Here is a 20,695-nt window from a genome sequence, read left to right as displayed (position 1 = left end):
TATATAATGCATGATATGTTAACTGCCATGTATTGATCTTCTTAGCCGTTTTGTCTGGTTTTGATTATATGGCGTCGCTGTTGTTTTTCATATAAGCAAACAAAGGATGCGGAAGGTGGACAATGTTACAACATGGTATTATGTTGTATGTAATAGCGATACAACATAATGTCTAAAAACTAATACATGATGTACTAATAAATAATGCATAGAAAAAGCCAAATAATGTACAGATTCAATCAAGTAATGAACATACAAATAATGCATTCACTCTTTGCACCATGTAGAACAGCAGTCACATAATGGCTAAACCATGATAAATAATGCATCGAAATATCAACATTATGTACAAATTCAATCTAATAATGAACATGCAATTATTGCATTGACCCATTGACCCATGTAAAACAACAGGTTTATAATGCCTAACACATGATAAATAATGCATAAAAAAAGGTAAATAATTTACAAAAAGGTAAATCCTGCCCCGTTTCATTTAAGTTGTGCCGTGTTTCGATGTTTGGCACACGTTTCTTGTTTTCCCTAAAGGTTTAACAAGCCCAGGGGCTAGGGTGTAGTATGTTTTAAGTCTTAAAAACGTTGTCCAAATACATGAGCTGCAGTAATTCATCTCGGGTTGCACATGCATAGCGCGTAGGTATTTTTTAAAACAGACATACATAAAGAACATTTTAGTGTAGTATAATGCGTAGTTTAGTTTCTGTCATGCATTATTTGTAATATGAAATGAATATTTATCCTGACCTGTTTAATTTAAGTTGTGTCGTGTTTCGATGTTTGGCACACATTTCTTGTTTTCCCTAAGGGTTTAACAAGCCTAGGGGCTAGGGTCTAGTATGTACGACAGCAACCAAGTGATGCATAAAACATGATAAATAATGCATTCAAATAGTCAAATAATGTACATAATCACTCAAGTAATGAACATACAAATATTGCATTCATTCTTAGAATCATGTACAACAGCAGTCTAATGATGCATAAATCAAGATAAATAATGCATAGAAATAGCTAAATAATGTACAACGGTCAGAAATTTCAATCCCTAGAGATGGACGACGTTACAACCTCGTATTATGTTGTATGCAATAGGGAAGGCAAGAAGAAGTCGAACGAGGATGACCAATTGAATGCACGAGTTTCACTTATTCATCTAGGTTCAGATATCATCTCGGCTAGGGAGTATTTTGTACCTATACACATAATGTACATATAATGCACCATTCACACATGTACACAAGCATGCCAAGAACTCGGCAGGTGTACGCCGGCAGTATAAATAGTCATCCTTTCTTCCTTTATTCTTTTTGTCGTCAAACTCGGTTTGCGCACTACTTGTTGATGGCTCCCTTAGTCGCTCCCGGAATTTTTGTGCAATTCCAACGGGGAGTAAATCATCAACCGCCTCCTCTATGTTCATTCTCAGTTGCTTAGTCCCTGTAAAGCAGTAGCAACATGCATCATGAAATAGGAACATAATTCAAGGATATAGGAAAGTAATGCATTGACATATGAACATAATGCAGAGATATATAGGAATTAATGAATATACAAATATTACATTTGTTCTCTGACAATGTAAAACAGAAATGACCATAATGCATTCACATATTTAAATAATGTAGTCACATTAGCAAATAATGAAGAGATTTTAACAAGTAATGAACAAACAGATTTTCAATTTACTCTTTCACAATCTATAACCACACCAACAACATTCATAATGTACTCATATAGGTAAATAATGCAGTGATATACAGTTTTAATATAAAGAATGTAACAATAAATACCTTTCAGCTTTTACGGTATAAAACAGAATTACCCATAATTTAAGGATATAGGAAAATAATGCATTGACATACGAACATAATGCAGAGATTATATGAATTAATGAATATACAAATATTACATTTGTTCTCTGACAATGTAAAACAAAAATTACCATAATGCATTCGCATATTAAAATAATTTTGTCACATTGGCAAATAATGAAGAGATTTTAACAAGTAATGAAAAAACAGATTTTCAATTTACTCTTTCACAATCTATAACCACACCAACAACATTCATAATGTACTCATATAGGTAAATAATGCAGTGATATACAGTTTTAATACAAAGAATGTAACTAGTACTGTATAAAACAGAATTACACATAATTCAAGGATATAGACAAATAATGCATTGACATATTAACATAATGCAGAGATTATATGAATTAATGAATATACAAATATTACGTTTGTTATCTGACAATTTAAAACAGAAATGATCATAATGCATTCACGAATTGAAATAATGTAGTCACATTTGCAAATAATGCAGAGCTTTTAACAAGTAATGAACAAACAATTTTATGATTCATATATTATAATAGGTAATTCACATACACATATTACATCTACTCTTCGACAATTACAAACTCCATTTTTATGATGCATTATACATGATATTTTGCTGCATATCAATATACACATATAATGTGCAGATCCATCACAGTGGTGAACACTCCAACATTGAAATATTTTATACACATACAATAAATCAGCATACGTATAATGGATACATTAGTTAAACTAATTCACACAATTATGAAAATAATGTACAAATTATGTTAAACCATGTGTGATTAAAATCCAAATATAAGAAGCAATTCGAATTGCAAATTAAAACAAAATCTCACCCTCCTGCTGAGATTGTTGTGAATTTGTTGGTCGTCCTCTTTTTGTCATTGTAAGAACTGCGAAGGAATCCAACCAAACAAAAGGGAGTTTGACTGTATTAACAAATACTGCAAGTTGGCGGTAATCGGGTGTATTGTGGTGTGTGTGGTGTGTTACTGGCGAAACTTGGAGAAAGGGTTGTTGAAAATCGAAAATTGAACTAGAACAATAACATTCGAAAAACCCTACCTCTTCTTATAACGCGGTGGAGTATTGTTCAGAATAAAACGTGCGACTGAAAATCGAGTGTAACACCGGTTGAATTTCAGGTTTAGCGGCGAACACGTTGGTGGTGGGGGCTAGGGTTGTTCAAATTTGCTGGAATTTGAGAAGACGCATATGGAGAGAGAAGCGGGAGAGAGAAGCGAGAGTAATTACGTCTGAGATGAATGAGGCGTTGAGTAGATGGAAAGTAGTGGGTGTATCCCGCTTAAATCTCGGCTCCTCGATTTCTTCAGATTTGAGAACATATAATTACTAATTCACCCTCATAATGCACGAAATAAACCAAATAATGCACTACGGAATGCTAATCTAAGATTTAAATCCGGATCGTTCATCCTCAAGATCCAACGATCCAAATAAAAAAGGAACTTAAATCTAAGGGGAGAAAAGAAGTTTAACACTACCCTATATATATATATATATATATATATATATAGGATTGTGATCAAGATAGAACCATTCTTAAACGTAGAACCATTCTTAAACGTAGAACAAATGCCAACCGGAGGTCGTTAGATCTTTTAATCCAATGGTGTTGATTTGCACAACAACTTCTCATTACAACCAAAACTATTATTAATGGGTGAATGCAGAGAAGTGAAAAAATAAAGCATGCATGGACTCTTCTTCGTTTCATTCATTCTTCCATCAACATGTGAGTTTTTTCACATGTTGAGTCCGGAATGTCGTGAAAACATAGTCTAATATGTATGATTTTTAATCTTGACCGTCATTTTTTCCTCATCCAATGAATAAAATATGTAGAGTTCTAGGTTCTACACTTAAGAATGGTTCTATCTTTAACGCAACCCTATATATATATATATATATATATATATATATATATATATGAATGTATTCATATCCTTTTTCCATTTTTTGTTCTATTGTCCTTCTTAATCTCGGCCATTCAATTTCTAGATCTGATGGTTGATTTTGATGCCACTTGTAATTAGTTTAATTATTAAAAAAAACTGAGAAGGGCAAGAATGGAAGATCAATTTCACGCCAGTTATTCCCTTCCCATATTTCATGCTCTATTTTTGTTTGTGGGATTTGTTTTCCTTATTTACGACATAATTACGGCGATCACTTCTGGGATCCATTCTGTGCCGATTCTGCAGTCTGCGAATCATAGTTTCGTTGCTTCCAATTAGTTGAACAATTGTTGTTCTTCATCTCTCCGTAAACTTTCAGCGTCACTTCTCCATTGACGCTGAAACTAGTTTGCCTCTTCTCCTAACCAAGCACAAAAGCCAAACGCCAATCTGCAACCGGAAAATCCAAACGAATACACTCCCTCCTTCCACCAACTAGCAAAGATGCATCTCCCCAATGGAAGAAGGTAATTTAAATTGTTACTTAATTGATAATTAATCTGATTTCTTCAATTAAAAAACTAATTGGTGGAGTAATTGTTCATTGCAATTAGGTTTTCAAATTATTTTTTGTTTATATGTGTTATACAATTTCATAGTTTAGTTTAAGATTGACCGTGTTTGATTGTTCGTCGCATGTTTCATGTATTCCCCAAGGGTTTAGCAATCCTTGGGGCTAGGGTGTAGTATGTATTAAGAAAGAAAACCGTCGCCAAAGTCCACGAGTTTCAGTCATTCATCTAGGGTTTAGATATCATCTTGGCTAGGGAGTAGTTTTTACTGATACACATAATGTACATATATTACACAATAATGGTTCTTTTGTTTTCAGTAATGGACGATTTATGATCTGTAATGTAAATGTTTGCTGAGCAGTCTATATTAAGATTGACCGTGTTTGATTGTTCGGTGCACATTTCACGTATTCCCCAAGGGTTTAGAAATCCTGGGGCTAGGGTGTAGTATGTATTAAGTAACAAAATCGTTGCCAAAGTCCACGAGTTTCAGTCATTCATCTAGGGTTTAGATATCATCTTGGCTAGGGAGTAGTTTTTACTGATACACATAATGTATGTATATTACACAATAATGGTTTTTTTTTGTTTTCAGTAATGGACGATTTATGATCTGTAATGTAAATGTTTGTTGAGCAGTCTATTTCAAAATTGACTGTGTTTGATTATTCGGCGCATGTTTCAAGTATTCCCCAAGGGTTTAGCAATCCTTGGGGCTAGGGTGTAGAATGTATTACGTAACAAAACCGTCGCCAAAGTCCACGAGTTTCATTCATTCATCTAGGGTTTAGATATCATCTCGACTAGGGAGTAGTTTCTACTGATACACATAATGTACATATATTACTCTATAATGGTTTGATAAGGCTCATTTCATGCATCGGTTTAAGGGTAAAATGTATACTACTTGATCGGTTTATTGCGCAAAACAAGTGTTAAATGTGCAGAAATGCCACTTGACCAAGGCAGTGAGGCCGAACTGATCAAGCAAGTACAAAAGGCGATAAAAGGCCATAAATCAGGGGAGTTGATCAAGGGGGAGTGATCAAGCAGTTAGGTGGGGACCGCTGGCTTCTAGAAGAAGAACACGTGAGGAAATGAGCTGGATATGGCGCACCATTCTGTTATCAAGGACGACGTTCTAGAAGGAGACACGTGCTAGCTTATGAGACGCAAGGACAGAGCTGAGTCATGAATCTGTTACTCAAAAGCGTCGTCATTCTAGAAGAAAGGCACGTAGCAATCAATGAGTCGCTCATTCTCAGCATGAGTGAATATTCCCTGTCAAGATCGTTATCCAGCTGGAGGCCGAATCGAGCTTATAAATAGAGGGTGTGCCATCACAAGAATGGAATCCGATCTTTTACTTTCCGTCTAGTTTAGCTTAGTTTAGTTCTCTAGCTTAGTCCAGTTCTCTACAATAGCTTAGCTTAGATAAAGTAATGCGTAGTTAGAAAGAGGAATTAAAGAAGCGCTGCAGAATACTTGTTATCTGTCGGCTTAGTCCTAAATTACCCGCCGAGATTCTTCTTGGTTTTACTTGTTTTCTTATTTTCTGAAGTATTAGCTTAGTTTCAATTTCACGTTGTACTGCTCTCAGTTTAGTATAATCAAAGTTATTACGTTTTCATCCTCGCATTTACTGTTACGTTTTCACCTACAATTCACTTGACCCAGTAATTAAATTTACCTTGATCAAGTTAGCAAGTTTAATTCTGCCTAGAGTAAAAACAGTAGTTAAAAAACTCCCAAGTTAAAGCGTGGCAGCCCCCAATCCCCTGTTCACTGCACACACTCTCGACACACCAACTTCTCTATGGGATCGACCCCGAACTTGTCGCTTTACCGTTACAGTAGTGCAAAATTGGGAGTTTACAAATTACATTGGTAGGAAACGAGCGAGAGCGAGTTTGATTCGATCAAGTGGCAACGACATTTGCTAACTGATCCAATCGGTTCAGTTATTTTCAATATTGGTCCGAATTCGCGCCCCTCTCGAGGCCTTCCAAAATGGCGTCGTTGCCGGGGAAGCATGGTGTTACTTTATGTTTGTGCGTAGTGCGTAGGTGTATATAGTCTTATTTCCTTGTTTTCTCATTTTGTTTTTCACTGTTGATGAGAAATTACCAATGCGGTGGACACTGGAATCACCCCTTTCTGTACAGAGAGACTAACGCTCATTGGAGAGTCCAGGAAGCCGGCGTGGTCACCACTTGTTACAGAGCAGCATTAGAAGTCGTGGCAGCCGCTGAACAAAACACACAACCACCACCAGCAGAGATGGCTCGTGTCGCTGACGACTCCGGGATTGGCTCTCTGCACGCTCATGATGAGAAGGAGCCCACACATGCCATTGCTGCTACTCCTGGGATGCGGACCATCGTGATCAAATCGGGAGTACTGGCCGTTTTATCCCACTTCTATGGTCTTTTGAAGGAGTGTCCGTACGCCTTCCTAGAGGAGTTCTGCCGATACTGTGATATTCAGCCCATGCCGGCTGGATCCACATACGAAGATTACAGGCTCAAAGCTATTCCCTTCGTTTTGAAGGGCGATGCGGGTGTCTGGCTGTCAAGGCTGCCAGAAGGATCCATCAGAACCTGGGCTGAATTCCGCATGATATTCTTAGATCGCTTTTTCCCAGCATCGAAGACTAGTGCCCTAAAATGGGAGATTACAGAGGCTAGGCATGAGTACGATGAACCCCTTGGCCAGTACTGGGACAGATTCCAAGGTTTGCTTCAAGCATGCCCCAACCACAAGATGGAGGAGAAGGAAATCTACTCTGTTTTCTGCAGTGGACTCACTGTGGATAGGAAGAACGACCTCAACCTCGCAGCTCAAGGGGACTTCTCGAAAACTTCATTTAGCCAAGCCAAAAATATCCTGGAGAGGCTTATTGAGGCCAAGCGGTTATACGAGACATCTCGAGGGTAGTATAGGAGAGGAGCAGTACACGTAGCAGAGGCGCGTAACGATGAAAAGTTGGAGGCTTGATTTGAGCAGATGGAAAAGAAACTGCTAGAGGCAGTAGAGAAAGCCAGACCACCTGCACCACCTGCACCAAAAGAAACGCAGTATGTGCCGCAACCATCCCCGCCAGAAGAGCATCACTACTACTATTGCGAGTTCCCCCCTGAGGCAGAGCCCCAGGCCCAAGTAAATGCCGTGGGCCACTAGAACGCAAATGGCAACTGGATCCAGGGGAAGCAGAGAGATGCTCCATGGAGGGATCACCCAAATTTCAGGTTGACTGATCAGAATCAGAGCCAACCATCGCAACCTTCTGAAGGGCAGCCCAACTGGCCTACTCGAATCCAGGAAAGGCCAAACACTTGAGGGAACAGAATGCAGGGAGGTCAGGCAGGAAGGTCAAATGGACCTCAAGGGAACTGGTCAAGTGGAGGACAGTCTAACTGGTCAAGTCGACAACAGGAAGGAGAATGGGGGTACCAACACCAAGGCCCTCAGTTTAGCAACCAAGGAAGACAGTCAAATAATCAAATTGTGAACTATGTCCCGCAGTACCAAAGAGGGAACCAACAGAATCATTTTCCCCAGAACCAGCCAGAGTATTATGGACCTTCCGGTTACTATCAGCAAGGCTATGGAGGAGGTCGATTTAATCAGAGATATAACAAACATCAATTTGAAGGTATGTGCCGCAACCATCCCCACCAGAAGAGCATCACTACTACTATTGCGAGTTCCCCCCCTGAGGCAGAGCCGCAGGCCCAAGTAAATGCCGTGGGCCACTAGAATGCAAATGGCAACTGGATCCAGGGGAAGCAGAGAGATGCTCCATGGAGGGATCACCCAAATTTCAGGTTGACTGATCAGAATCAGAGCCAACCATCGCAACCTTCTGAAGGGCAGCCCAACTGGCCTACTCGAATCCAGGAAAGGCCAAACACTGGAGGGAACAGAATGCAGGGAGGTCAGGCAGGAAGGTCAAATGGACCTCAAGGGAACTGGTCAAGTGGAGGACAGTCTAACTGGTCAAGTCGACAACAGGAAGGAGAATGAGGGTACCAACACCAAGGCCCTCAGTTTAGCAACCAAGGAAGACAGTCAAATAATCAAATTGTGAACTATGTCCCGCAGTACCAAAGAGGGAACCAACAGAATCATTTTCCCCAGAACCAGCCAGAGTATTATGGACCTTCCGGTTACTATCAGCAAGGCTATGGAGGAGGTTGATTTAATCAGAGATATAACAAACATCAATTTGAAGGTCCAGGAGATGTGATTATCTCGCATCAGCCCCAAGATGCAATGCGAGAAATACAAGAGACTCAGAAAGAGCAGAGGGCTACACTCGAGATGCTTACAAAGCAGTTATCTCAGGTAGCCAGGGAATGAAGGAAAGCTTCCGGCCACAGTGCAGCAACCTACATGACGAGAGATTGCCAATACAGTCTCTCTGAAATCGGAAACAGTTTGTCAAAGTTCATCTGTGAGTTTTCCCGCACCTAGACTCAATCATAACGGAAGTTTTGAGCCCATCTCCTTTAATGAAGTCGTAAAAGAAGAAGAGTCTAGCACCCGTGAACAGGTTGCTGAGAAGGGGAGGATGGGCGAAGCAGAAAATGAGACCGGTGTAATCCAACCTAGAGATCTTCCACCCAAGAAAGCTGACCCAGGGGTGTTTACACTTCCAATCTCCATCAGAGACGTTCTAATAGAGCAAGCAATGTGCGACCTAGGGGCTTCCATCAATATTATGCTTTATTCTATATACGAGAAGCTGGAAGATGCTAAGCTTATCAAAACTGATATGGAGATACAGCTAGCAGACGGGTCTTGTATCTACCCCGAGGGAGTTCTGGAAGATGAAATTGTCAAAGTGAACAAATTCATATACCCCTCCGACTTCTTCGTCATAAAGACGACAGAGCCGGGAGCGGAGGAGTCTGTTGGCATCCTTTTGGGAAGGCCAATCTTATCCACAGCCAGCACAGTCATCGACGTCCGCCATGGGACGATGAATCTAGAGTTTAATGGAGAACGACTTACAGTTGACATTAATGAAGCTATAAAGAAGCCACGGGACAGCAGAAGCATACAATCGATAGATACCGTCAGGCCTTTGGAACTAAAGAATCTGGAAACTGAACTCTTCAATAAACCTTCCTCTTATTCCACTGATACTGAAAGGCTTAAGGTGGAAGCAGCTGACTGGTTTGAAGCAACGATGACTGAGAAAATAGATGACAAAGCCATTGGAAAAGAAAATATGGATTTTTCCAAGCCAACACGACCAGCCAAGACAGAAGAGATCACTCAACCAGGAAGATTCGAAAAACCACCTGACCAAGCCATCCCACTGAGAAGAAAGCCGAAAGCGAGTCACTCGCCTACGCAACAACTATTGCCTTTACCTGGGTCGCCAGTCACAAGCCAGATCTACAAGAACAGGGAGGACAATTGATGGAAAAACTGAGATCGAGTGAAGAAGGAATCAAGTGGAAAACAGCAGACCTGATGGAGATGAACCCAATTCGGTGCATGCATCCAGCCACGATGGAGAAGGGAGTGACCTACCTCTCCTCGAGGAAGGAAGAGCCTATCGGTGAACAGGAAGGGTTACCATCCCAGTGTCAAAACAAACTGATATCCAGGAAATGGAAATCGGAATGGGCGAACCCTAATACCACCATGGCGAAGTTGGAGGAGACCGCAACAATCCCTGCCGAAGGAGAGGAGGAGGATACACATCAGGCACCCACTCCGAGGATGGAGCAAGAGGAGGTTGCAAGTGCTGACAATGCATGGAAGCTCCTCATGGAGCAAACACTAACGCTGCTGGTGGAGAATTCAAATACTCAACTAGTCCTGCTGGCCAGGTTGTTGGGAACCACCCATGACCAGACCCCTGCAAGGCAACCACCACCTCCCTTTACAAGCTCTCATCCGTCTCGGCGACCGTCATCCTCCAGGCATACCTCAGCATCTCCCAGTCAACCCCCCCAGGAAACCCTAGTAAAGCCCCCCATCTCAGCTCACATTAATTTCAAAACAATTTTAGTTTTAATTTGTTTTTGGTATGTATAATTGTCATCCTATTCCACATCACACTTAGACCTGTTTTGGGTCTAAGTGTGAGAAGTATGCATGCTCGTTTTTGCTCTATATGTTGTTTGCTTACCTTAGGTATCTTTTGTTGTTGTTTCTATATTTGTTAGCATGTGTTGATCACTGGCTCTGCCTCACACTTAGCCCAGTGTCTGGTCTAAGTGTGAGAAGTTTCCCTTGTTTGTTGTTGTGCCGTCGCCTGTGCCTAACCCTTTTTTCCACTGCATCCAGTCCCTCGAGGACGAGTTCATATGCAGTGGGGAGGGGGGACGGGTTAGTTACAGTAGAATCATACATGCTAAAATTTTTTACAAAAATAACAAATTCCAGTTAGTAATAAAATAGACAATATGCATGAAATTGGATAATTGGAAGACTTGATTACTTTTTGGAAGAGTTAGAAAAATGATTCAGTATGCTCACGTGTAAAAACTTGATTCCAAAAACTTGATCAATTTGAACGACGCAAGTATGATGGGAATGCTCAATTTCTATACCAACTGTGAAGCCTCTCTATATGTGAGTTATAAGCCAAAAGCAGAACACTTTCTACTATTTTAACAAAAGAAAATTTTACGAGAGGCTGACTTTAATATTGAGATGAAAATTGCACAAGTAGTAAGGACTAAAGACACTAGGACTTAGCCTTTTGAGCCGTTTTCTTCCTTCGTTCTACAAACCAGCCTCATTATTCAAGGCCCCCTTAGTTAACCACTTTTGAGCCCATACACTCTTACCCATTATTTGAAGCCTTAAAACCAAATTCAAAGTTTCATATCACATGAGGAAAGAGGGTCAAAGAGATGAAGTTTGTCAAGGGAAACAAAAGGGGATAACAATAGAATGGTTGAAATAAAGGTAGCCGGGTTGATCAAGTTAGATAATTGGGTTGATCAAAAATAAAAAAGGGGTTTGAGAAAAAGGAAGGGCAGGAAATAGTTGTAACGTGACCCAAAAAATCAAAAGTCAGAAAATAAGCCGAAAGTTATAAGGCTAAAGGTCGAAATTTGACCAAGAGAGAGCATCAAGAAGAGGAAGAAATAAATATCCTAAATCTGACCCAGCGAGTTTAGTCAAATCTTTGGCTTTTTGACTCCTGTGATTTTTCTTTTTACAATTTAAAATTTTTATTTTGAACTTAGAACCACTAGGACCCTACCCGAATACGTTACTACCCTTGAGCCCCGTTACAACCAAAAACAAAGACCTTGAGGAACTATCTTGTGCAGTCCGATTCAAAGTATTAAATTTTTGGCAATACCGAGTGAACAGTCCTAACATCTCAGGTGAGAAATGAGTGACTGAGAGAATCCAACAGTGGTTTTTAAAATTGAGCAATCTTGACAAGCTGACACCTTGATCAAGCAAAAGCGAAAGAGAAGGAGCACAAGCTACTGGCAAATGGATTGACCTCGACCTCGGGTATAATTGTTGGAAAATTATTCGGACTAATGCATACATGTGAATACGTGTTTTTTATTTTATATTTTGAGTCTTGTTTTTCTTTTCGTTTTCTTTTACTTGTGAAATGAGTAAACCATGCCTGAAATTTGCCTTATCTTTTTCTTTTCTTTTTCTTTATACTTGAGGACAAGCATGTTTTAAGTGTGAGCAGTTTGATAAGGCTCATTTCATGCATCGGTTTAAGGGTAAAATGTATGCTACTTGATCGGTTTATCACGCAAAACAAGTGTTAAATGTGCAGAAATGCCACTTGACCAAGGCAACAAGGCCGAACTGATCAATCAAGTACAAAAGGCAATAAAAGGCCAAGAATCGGGGAAGTTGATCAAGGGGGGGTGATCAAGCAGTTAGGCGGGGACCGCTGGCTTCTAGAAGAAGAACACGTGAGGAAATGAGCTGGATATGGCGCACCATTCTGTTATCAAGGACGACGTTCTAGAAGGGGACACGTGCTAGCTTATGAGACGCAAGGACGGAGCTGAGTCATGAATCTGTTACTCAAAAGCGTCGTCATTCTAGAAGTAAGTCACGTAGCAATCAATGAGTCGCTCATTCTCAGCATGAGTGAATATTCCCTGTCAAGATCGTTATACAGCTGGAGGCCGAATCGAGCTTATAAATAGAGGGTGTGCCATCACAAGAATGGAATCCGATCTTTTACTTTTCGTCTAGTTTAGCTTAGTTTAGTTCTCTAGCTTAGTCTAGTTCTCTAGAGTAGCTTAGCTTAGATAAAGTAATGCGTAGTTAGAAAGGGGAATTAAAGAAGCGCTGCAGAATAGCGCTGCAGAATACTTGTTATCTGTCGGCGTATTCCTAAATTACCCGCAGAGATTTTTCTCGGTTTTACTTGCTTTCTTATTTTCTGAAGTATTAGCTTAGTTTCAATTTCACGCTGTACTGCTCTCAGTTTAGTTTAATCAAAGTTATTACGTTTTCATCCTCGCATTTACTGTTACATTTTCACCTGCAATCCACTTGACCCAGTAGTTAAATTTACCTTGATCAAGTTAGCAAGTTTAATTCTGCCTAGAGTAAAAACAGTAGTTAAAAAACTTCCAAGTTAAAGCGTGGCAGCAGCCAACCCCCTGTTCACTGCACACACTCTTGACACATCAACTTCTCTGTGGGATCGACCCCGAACTTGCTGCTTTACTGTTAAAGTAGTGCAAAATTGGGAGTTTACAAATTACATTGGTAGAAAATGAGCGAGAGCGAGTTTGAATCAATCAAGTGGCAACGACATTTGCTAACTGATCCAATCGGTTCAGTTATTTTCAATATAACTTGGTCCGAATTCGCACCCCTCTCGAGGCCTTCCATGGTTGTTTTAGTTTCAGTAATGGACGATTTTTGATCTGTAAGGTATATGTTTCCTGAGCCGTTTTTTTGGCGCTTTTATACAGTGGTGGTTGTACCTGAATGTTCTCCAGAATTGAAGCCCGTCGTCGGTCAGAAATTCCAATCACTAGTTTTCGCTTTCGCATTTTAAGATGTATATGCCCGCGCTGTTGGTTTTGATACGCGCAAACAAGGGATGAGGAAGACGGACGATGTTACAACCTGGTATTATGTTGTATGCAATAGGGAAGGCAAGAAGAAGTTGAACGAAGATGAACAATTGAATGCACGTTCATTATCATTATTGTAGTTGTACATTATTGGCTACTAGCACTTCACTTACTCTACACAATTTTTCGAGTACAATTCATTATTAGACACATTATGTACATTATACATTGCATTACGAAACTGATAATGTACATTATTAATCACGAAGTTGTACATTATTATTCACAAGCACTTAATGGATTGTACATTAATATTATAGTACAATTAATTAATAAGCACATTACGTTCATTATTCGGTTAATTATATCCATTTTTTCATTTTATTGCACATTATTATTAAAATACGGTTAACTTCTTCTACATTATTTTCTTCCTCTTTGCCATTATTATGAAGTGATGTTTCATTATTCTGTAAAAATACAACAATTACATATTTTGAGTTAATGTAATCATACACTAATTCCAAAAAATATTTCTGTTTGCAAGAAGCACGCTACAAATTGTTCAAAACATACCAAGCCACAGGTCGGCTATTTTCACTTTCCAACATGAGTTATACTTGTTTCTGTTTGCAAGTTGACCTTCCTCCCCCTCGGTTTCCTATGCTCAGCCTCTTCCTGAGCTGTACTTGTCTCGACCTCGGCCAATCTCTCCCTGAATTTCTGGGCAATCGCAACTGGAATTACATCATCGACCGCTTCGTCGATGTCCAATCTAAGCTGCTTCGCTGTTGTCCAACATACAACATCAGAACATGATTAAAACGGAAGCTATCAATATTGTGTCTCATTTTCATTATATAATGCACCATTCACCCATGTACACAAGCAGTCAATTAATGCATAATACTGGGTAAATAATGTATAATACTTGATAAATACTGTACAGAAGCAATCAAATAATGCACAAAGGAATATGACTTTCACCCATTCACCTATGTGCACAGCAGTCAAATAATGCATAATATTTGATACATAATGTATACTACTAGTTTAATAATGTACAGATTCAATCAAATAATGCACAAATGAATATTATTCAAGCAGATTCGAGTGTTCTGGTTTTCATCCATTCACCCATGTACACAATAGTCACATAATTCCTTATACTTGACAAATAATGTATAATTCTTGATAAATAGTGTACAGAAGCAATCAAATAATGCACAAAGGAATATGACTTTCACCCATTCACCTATGTACACAAGTTGTCACATAATGCCTAATACTTGATAAATAATGTAAACTACTAGCTACATAATGTTCAGATTCAATCAAAAAATGCACAGACGAATATAACATTCACCCACGCCCCTCAGCAAGCAGTCAAATAATGCCTAATAATTGATAAATAATGTATACTACTAGATAAACAATGTACAGATTCAATCAAATAATGCGCACATAAATATTGCATTCACCCAATCATCTACGTCCCTAAAAAAGCAGTCAAATAATGCCTAATAATTGATAAATAATGTATACTACTAGATAAACAATGTACATATTCAATCAAATAATGCACACATAAATATTGCATACACCCAATCACCCATGTACAAAAACATACAAATAATGCCTAATATATGATGAATAATGTATACTACTAGATAAATAATGTACAAATTCAATTAAATAATGCGCAGAGGAATATTGCATTCACCCATCTATCCATTTACAAAAATTGTCGATGAATGCACAAAGGAAGACTACTTGATGTACAACTACTCCTGGAATTGTAAATGCACATGAAGTAGATTGCTTACCTGCTGCCTGGGTTGGTTGAGATCTTGAAGGTCACCATCTTTTCGTCATATTATATCTGTGAGACGAACCACAAATCAAAACCCGATAACATATCATCTACATAATCGCTCAATACACAGTTGTTAGCCAGTAAATAATTAGACATTCAATAATTGACAGAACCCTAACAAAATTGAAAACGCCTTTATGATTACAGAAAACCACGACCAAGGTCCCGTCTGAAAATAGTGACTTTTTTGAGGAAAAATGAGTGCATCGACGAGTAGGTGGTGCGGTAGGTGTTGAATCGGCGATTAACGGTGGGTATTACAAAAAAATTAACCTTTTTTCAACCCTACCTTTTCGTTGGCTTCAACTATATGGTCACGCACTACGGGAGTGAGATGTGGACACTGAAACCGACCAAAATCGAACACTTTCTGCAGGTACCCGGTTGCTTTCCGTGGCGGCTAGAGTTTGGAGAGTGGGTGGAATTTGGGGAGACGATTTGGAAGGTGAGACGTTTGGAGTGAGAGAGAGGGGGAGAAAGTGAGTAGACGAAAGGTTGTATCAAAATCTCGCTTGATTTTCGCTCCTTCCATTTTGGGTGGTTTTAAATTTTGTTGATTTACTAGATTACCCTTATAATGCACATAATACACCCTATAATGTAACACGGGACCAGAATTCGGGATTTCATCCAGTCCCTCCATCTATCTAATCTAACGCTCAAGATTAAGAAGGAAATTGAATCATAGAGAGCAATAGGAGATTAATGCTACCATATATATATATATATATGGTCACCTTGTATGCACAACACCTCCTTAGTGTAGAACTAGAGACTAAATATTGACCATTGGAATAAAATTTTAATAGAAGAGATTAAACTTACAACATTTTTATTCAGTTTTTCATCCCGTTATTTAATTAGTTCAGCCAAGGGTGGCATGGTCATTTTTTAATTTAGTCAAACATGGTAAACAAAAATCACGGAAGTACGAATTAGGGTAAATCAAATTCACACCTTCGTCTTCCCTCTTCCAACTTTCATTGTCCCGGTTTTATCTCTCACTACTACATTCTCTCTAATCAGGTTGACAATGTAGAGATCTCCGACATCGTTTGGTCTTCACCATCCAATTCTCACCATGGTTGACATGAGGCATTACAAACTAAAGTCTTGAATTTTGGTTGTCGATAAGCGGAATCTGCGTTCCAGATCTGGTGGTGGTGAGTGCAGTGATACGTTAATTTAGTAAGCTTCATGTTTTTTTAACTGTATAAGGTGAATTGATTTCAATATAAGATGAAGTGATTTCCTCTTAAGATGAATAAATTATATCATATAATGAAGTTATTTATTTTGGATTGTTGAAATTTTTTATTCATTTTAATTGAAATGTTTCCACTTCCTGGGTGAAGATGAAGAAATTTGATGATAGGATGAAGTGATTTCATACTATAATTTCGAAATTTGATTCATTTCTCGGATGAAGTTATTTCATTATAAGATGAAGTACAGTAATTATAAGATGAAGTGATTGAACGGCGACATTGTAGCAGCGGCGGCGGTGGCACAATACATTGGGGCCGAGTTGCGGGTGAATTTCAACCCGGGACTGACCTCGAGATGGTGCCCGAACAACAACGTTGAACCGCGAGTAGAGAGGGCCGAGGCGCGGTGTTGGGAGCTGAGTTATGGGCGGTAACCGACTCGAGGTCAGTCGGAGATGTAATTGCAGGCGTGAAATCAATGGAGATTAAATTGCAGATGGTGAATGTAATTGCAGGTGCTGAATTGCATATATTGAATTGCACTCGATGGAGATGTAATTGCAGGCGCTGAATTAAAGACATGGTGTGCGTTAATTGCAGCCGCAGAATGGAAACGTGTTCATCTACTTGCAGGGCGTGAATTGGTGATGGAGATGTAATTGAAGGTGTGAGCGATGGTGTGGAATGCAAAATTCAGTTCCAAATAATCGTGAATCACAATAATGTTGATCCAATTTCCTTAATTAACTTAGCATGAATTATGGAAAAGCAATAACCGTATGAATTATGAATTTCCATTACAACCATTTTGTAATATTAATTGAATAAACAAATGAGATAAAATTGATAATGAATTAACCGTTAGATTAGAATAAAGGGTGGATGAGATTTGTTCTCTAGTTCGTTCTTTAAAATTAGTTCGACATTGAATACAATTATATATATATGTATATAGGGGAGCGTTATTCTCCTATTCATCCCTTAGATCCTTTATTCTTCTTAATATGGGCCGTTAGATCTCATTCATCAACAGTCTAGATGATCTGCATTATTACACTATAATGGTACATTATTTGTCGGTGTGCATTATTCAATTGAAAATCTGCATTATTACACTATAATGGTGCATTATTAGTCGGTGTGCATTATTCAACTGAAAATCTGCATTATTAAATGACACGTGGCACCAATCTAACAGTCGGATGACAAAATCGTGGGGCTGAGATTAAAAAGAACAAAGAACAAAAGATACAAAAAGGAAATGAATACATCCCTAGGGGAGCGTTATTCTCCTTTTCACATCTTAGATCCTTTTTCCTTCTTAATATTACGCGTTAGATCTAAGGCATCAACGGATCAGATTGATTCTATAAAACTGGTTCCGTGTTGCATTATAGAAGGTGGTTGTATGCATTACAGGGTTATTATTGACATTTGACGGAAAAGTAACTGCCACATTTTGGTATCTGCGAATAATGCACCACATGGTCACGAGTAATGCATATAATTGACTATATAATGCACAATATGTGAACTGCAATGCATACGAATAAGATGTACCATGTTATGGTGTTTGGACACACGTTTCTTGTTTCCCCTAAGGGTTTAATAAGCTTAGGGGCTAGGGTATAGTACGTAGACACGTATGTAATCTTCACATGGTAACGAGTAATAGATATAATTGACTATATAATGCACAATTTGTGAACTGCAATGCATACGAACAAGATGTGCTGTGTTATGATGTTTGACACACGTTTCTTGTTTCCCCTAAGGATTTAATAAGCTTAGGGGCTAGGGTATAGTACGTACGCATTAATAACAAATTATAAAACGATACGAATAATTCACCAAATTGTCACGAGTAATGGATGTTATTAACTATATAATGCACAATATGTGAACTGCAATGCATACGAATAAGATGTACCATGTTATGATGTTTGACACACGTTTCTTGTTTCCCCTAAGGGTTTAATAAGCTTAGGGGCTAGGGTATAGTACGTAGACATTACTAACAAATTGTTGTTATTGGAATATACGTATGTGCATTATTTGGTTTAGGTTGTGCATTATGTAGCTGTTAATTGTCATTATCTCAGTATATTATGCATTATTAGAGGTATTGTGTATATGGGTTAATCAACGGATTGAAGATTACATACGTGCATTTAGTAATATCTACGTACTATACCCTAGCCCCTAAGCTTATTAAACCCTTAGGGGAAACAAGAAACGTGTGTCAAACATCATAACATGGTACATCTTAATCGTATGCATTGCAGTTCACATATTGTGCATTATATAGTTAATAACATCCATTACTCGTGACAATTTGGTGAATTATTCGTATCGTTTTATAATTTGTTATTAATGCGTACGTACTATACCCTAGCCCCTAAGCTTATTAAAGCCTTAGGGGAAACAAGAAACGTGTGTCAAACATCATAACACAACACATCTTGTTCGTATGCATTGCAGTTCACAAATTGTGCATTATATAGTCAATTATATCCATTACTCGTTACCATGTGAAGATTACATACATGTCTACGTACTATACCCTAGCCCCTAAGCTTATTAAACCCTTAGGGGAAACAAGAAACGTGTGTCAAACATCATAACACAGCACATCTTGTTCGTATGCATTGCAGTTCACATATTGTGCATTATATAGTCAATTATATGCATTACTCGTGACCATGTGGTGCATTATTCGTAGCGGTTTCCAGCCATTATTAGATTACTATTGTACCCTCATAATGCACAAAATAGGACAAATAATGCAACACGGGATTAATTACCTAATGTTGATCTTGACCGTCCATTTCTCTAATCTAATGGCTGATATTAAGAAGGAAAAAGGAGGAAATATAGGAAAAGGAAATGAATACATCCATATATATATATATATATGTATATATATATATATATATATATATATATATATATATAATTAGGGTTTTGATCTATGCAAAACTGGATTTAAATACAGAAACGCAGAACAATATCATAATTAGGGCACTTTTAGGTCATAATTAGGTAATTTGTAGGTCATGCTAACAAAGCATGACCTAAAACGATCTTAGTATGACATTAAATCTAAATATTATAATATGACCTAAAATTGCTTAATTATGACCTTCCGTGTTTTTGGTTAATTATTGACCATTAGATCATCTAATCCTAGGGCTGAGATTTGGTCTGCATTTCTGGATTTAAACACATACTTATTTTGATCATCTCCCTATATATATATATATATATATATATATATATATATATATATATATAAGGATATGATCGTATGATAATCCATATTTATGGTGATAACCTAATAACCTATCATTCTATGGACGAAATATATCATTTTATGGATTAAAAGTATCATTCTATACATGCTGAAAAAATATCATTTTATAGTGTATAAATATCATTTTTAGTAAAAATGATATTTTTGACCCATAAAATGATAGGTTATTAGGTTATCACCATAAATGTGGTTATCATTTTAACGCACCCCTATATATATATATATGGATATGTTAAAATGACAACACCACGAAGGATAACACTGTACCACCAATGCTTACAGTTAGATATTAGAGCAGATTCAGTCTTAGATTGAGATGTGGCAAGTCTTCATTAAAAAAAAAATCAAGAAATAACGCCGAAGGGCAGGGATGTTAACACAATTCCATCGGTTTCTCTCTTTCTTCAATTTTGGAACATATTCACTGTAATTTGAAGCAGATTTTGGTTGCGCTGATTTCAATTATTGACTCTCAAAATCTCCAATTATTCATTCAATCTTGAATTTATTCAATCAATGGAGAATGAGCATTCTGATGTCGATGGAATCGTTGATTTTCCAGAAAATAAGAAATTCTTCAACTTCTTTATGTTCGTCTTTAATCCAAGAATTTGAACTGGAGTTTTCTGAATATGTTTTGCAATTCAACTTAATCTATTCAATATGCAATTCACCTCCCCAATTTCGAGAATTTGGTTGTGTATGTTTCCCTGATTCAATTCGATCAACAATTGTTTCCACTCGCTACTTTAATTTTCTGAATTTGCAATTGAAATTCATGTGCCATTGAAACTCATGGAGTTGAAATTCATATCCAATGACTGCATATTTCATGCTTGCTTTGGTTAATCCGCATTTTGGATTTTTCTTAGGAGATTGCTTGTATACA

This window comes from Salvia splendens, chromosome 9 (assembly GCF_004379255.2).
Source record: "Salvia splendens isolate huo1 chromosome 9, SspV2, whole genome shotgun sequence".
NCBI lineage: Eukaryota > Viridiplantae > Streptophyta > Magnoliopsida > Lamiales > Lamiaceae > Salvia > Salvia splendens.
The sequence above is the reverse complement of the archived record's forward strand: the minus strand, read 5'-3'. Positions refer to the sequence as shown.